Raw genomic sequence first — 3,563 nt, 5'->3', positions numbered from 1 at the left:
GCGCGGGCCGGCCGCTGGAGGCTTAAATAGCCCGGGCGGGCTGCGGGCGCGCGCTCGGGCAGGGCCCCGCGGAACCCGCCGCGTGGGCGGGCGGGAGGCGGACGGCTGGGCGTGCGCCCGGTTCTTCAGGTTTGAGACCCAGGCGGCGACTCCCGGAGTCTCGGCCCCGCCTTCTCGGTCCTGTCCTCCTCCCGTGGGTGGGAAGCCAGGTGCCCCGGGCGCGGCCCCGCGCGGCTTCTGCCTGGGTCTCGGGCGGCTAACGCCGCAGTTCTGCGGGCTCCTGGCCCTGGACAGCTGCCCCGCGAACGAAAAGTTGTTTCTTTCGGACCCTGAATGTACAAGTAAGGGACGGAGAGGCCTGGGCCACGATAGGATTCCAGGCTTCCTTGCAAACTGCTTCCGTCCCCCCCACCCCCACCCCCGCATCTGCCTTTCCCTCTCTCCCTCCCTTCGCTAATGAAATTCCTATCTAAGAGCTGAGAGATGCCCCGTGGGAGCGCAGAGAAAAAGCCGGCCTGGGAGCCGGACTGTGGGAAAAGGCACAGGCTGAGAGCGCGCGCGCGCGGGCGCCGTGGGCGTGCGGACCCGGCCGCGGGTGGATTCTTTCTTTTGGGAGCAGTCTAGAGTCAGGGTCACTGACCCCGGGGCGGCGGGGGTGAGTTTGCGGAGGGTTAAGGGAGGGACCCAGGGTTGGGTGAGCGCACGCACGGGAGCATCTGGGTGCACCTGCCGGCCCCACGCACGCACGCACGCACGGGTGAGAGCCACCCAGGCACCCAGACCCTGCGCTCGTCACTTCACGGCAGAAACCAAAGGCCCACTTGATTCTCCGGGGAAAGAGGCGGGCGGTCACCCGGGGTCCTGCCTCCCCTCTGCGGAGACGCGCTGGTGGCCGTAACACACGCGTGGGAGGAAGCGGGCGAGCCCACCCTGGTTACCCGAGGAATCCTTTGGTTTCCGTCTGGTCCCTGGCAAACCCCTGACTGTCCTACCGCCAGATCAGGATTCTGCGCCCAGATTTCTGGAATGCGGAAACGCCTTGTTCGTTTCTGGATACTGAGGGTGACTTAGAACGGAGGGCCACCATGCCAGGCTCTATGTAAGCACCCCAGAGCGCACTTGTTACTTCATCCTCGCGACAGCCTTATTACTTCACTTTTTGTTATCCTGTTACAGATGAGGAAACTGATACTCAGGCAGATTAAGTAACTCTCCCAGGCCACGGTAAGTGACGGAAATGGAATTCGAATCCAGATCTATCCGGAGTCTGGTTTATACTCAGGACCGACATTTGGAGTTGCCCAAGAATGTTTACACTTGTATACTTGTTTATTACTTATCTTCCTGAATGTGGTTTGCTTGATCACAATTACCTGGTCTTACCTTGTTCAGCCTTCTAACCCCAGCACGCAGCACTGTGTCAGGTGCGTAGCAGGTGCCTAATAAACATATATGTGCTAAGGCTGTTTTTTAAATTCCTTTGAAGGCTACACAACACAGCAGGCTGAGGGTTGGGAATCAGCAGTTTTAGCTTGGTTCAGACACATTTCTTTTGCTCTTGCAAAATGTGTTGGCTTCAAGCTATCTCTATACGGCATATCATGGAGTTGAAACTAAAAGTGGCTGAAACCATGAAGTGGTTTTGAAATCACTTATGTCAGGTATGTGCTTTTGGTTGGTCAGCGGCACAGCAATGTCCCAAGAATCCTGGCTTCTTCCACCTTTTATTTTGTAGCTCTCAGTGCAATAGCACTTTCTCCTCGTGGTTACAAGGTGGCTGCAGTGGCTCTATCATCATATCCTTAAAACACCCAAAGACAGGTTGGAAGGGGGTTGAGCTTTCTCCTATGTATCCCTATCTGTTAGAGAAGAAAACATCTCTCCAGAAGCCACTAGCAGACTTCCACTTTTTTCTGCTTGCTGAGAACTGAGTCAAATGGCCACCACATTGGCTACATCCATCATTTGTAAAGAGGAGCAGGAATCCAGCTGATGGTGGCTCATCTCCGGGACCCCATATGAACTGCTCTGATATCTGACCAAAATCAGGATTCAGTTGACAGAGGAGATGTAGAAAAGTGCTACGAACTGTTGTGCCAATCCAGGAAATCCCTTAAATGAGAACCTACACCAGACCAGGCCACGGGGATTGGGTTTCACTGTTATCAGTTCTTCCTTTCTGTGGTTTTTTTTTTTTTTCATTTTGTTTTATTTATTTTGTTTTTTGTTTTATTCACCTGAAAGGTGGTGAGAGAGAGAGAGAGAGAGAGAGAGAGAAATCTTCCATCTGCTCGTTCACTCCCCAAATAGCCAGGGCTGGGCCAAACCGAAGTTAGGAGCCAGGAACCCCATGTGGGCCTCCCACGTGGGTGGCAGGGGCCGAAACCACCTTCCTCTCTCTTCCCAGGTGCATCAGCAGGGAGCTGGATCAGAGGTGAAGCATCCGAAGCTCAAACCGGTGCCCATATGAGATTCGGCGTCATCAACAGTGGCTTAACCTGATGTGCTACAACACTCCTTCTCATCCCCTTTTTTAAATAAGGAAAGTTTGCTTTGGCTCAAGAGAATTAGAAGTATTTCAACAACCTATAAATAAGTAACTAGCTGCAGTGATTATTTTCCCCCTAAAGATTTAGATCCTAGGGCCAGCACTGTGGCGCAGCAGGGTAAAGCCCTGGCCTGAAGCGCCAGCATCCCATATGGGTGCCGATTCTAGTCCCGGCTGCTCTTCTTCCCATCCAGCTCTCTGCTGTGGCCTAGGAAAGCAGTAGAAGATGGCCCAAGTCCTTGGGCCCCTGCACCCACGTGGGAGATCCAAAAGAAGCTCCTGGCTCCTGGCTTCGGATCAGTGCAGCTCTAGCCATTGCAGCCTTCTGGGGAGTGAATCAGCGGATGCAAGACCTGTCTCTCTGTCTCTACCTCTCTCTGTAACTCTTTCAAATAAATAAAAATAAATCTTTAAAAAAAAAAAAAAAGAGTGCCTGGGTTTGAGTCTCAGCTCTGCTTCTGGTTCCAGCTTCCTGCTGATAGGCACCTTAGAGGCAACAGAAAATGGCTGTAGAACTTGGGTCCCCGCCACCGACTTAGGAGACCCAAGTCCGGGTTCCTGGCTTAAGCCTGACTCAGGTCTGGATACTGCAGGCATTTGCGAAGTGAACCAGTAGATCAGAGATAAATAATTTTTAAAGGATTTATTTATTTATTTTGAAAGAGTAACAGAGAGGGAGGGAGAGATAGATCTTCCATCTCCTGGTTCACTCTGCAATGGCCAGCATTGGGCCAGGCCAAAGCTAAGAGCCAGGAGCTTCATCTGGGTCTCCCACATGGGTAGCAGAACCCAAACGCTTGGGCCATCCTCTTCTGCTTTTCCCAGGCCATTAGCAGGAAGCTGGTTCGGAAGTAGAGCAGTCGGGACTCAAACTAGTGCCCGTGTGGGGTGCTGGTGCCATAGCTGGTGGTGGCTTTACTTCCTATACCAATGCCAGCCACTAAAATAAGTCAGTTTTTTAAAAAGGCTCATTTGCCCACTCTGGCTCTTGTCCATTGTATTTCATTGCAATTCC

The 3,563-nt window shown here is 52.9% G+C and overlaps 1 long non-coding RNA gene across 1 annotated transcript; it reads left to right on the top strand.

The window, feature by feature from the left end:
• Positions 1-1,140: 1,140 nt before the first annotated feature.
• Positions 1,141-2,975, top strand: LOC127483306 (uncharacterized). The gene is made up of 2 exons (XR_011378062.2): positions 1,141-1,224; positions 2,408-2,975. It is a non-coding gene; the product is annotated as an uncharacterized LOC127483306 (long non-coding RNA).
• The last annotated feature ends 588 nt before the right edge of the window (positions 2,976-3,563 follow it).

The sequence above is a fragment of the Oryctolagus cuniculus genome, chromosome 8 (assembly GCF_051225735.1).
Source record: "Oryctolagus cuniculus isolate XC-2025 breed Fujian yellow rabbit chromosome 8, ASM5122573v1, whole genome shotgun sequence".
NCBI classification, from domain to species: Eukaryota; Metazoa; Chordata; class Mammalia; order Lagomorpha; family Leporidae; genus Oryctolagus; species Oryctolagus cuniculus.
Note: the sequence above shows the minus strand (reverse complement) of the source record. Positions and strands in the feature narration are given on the sequence as shown.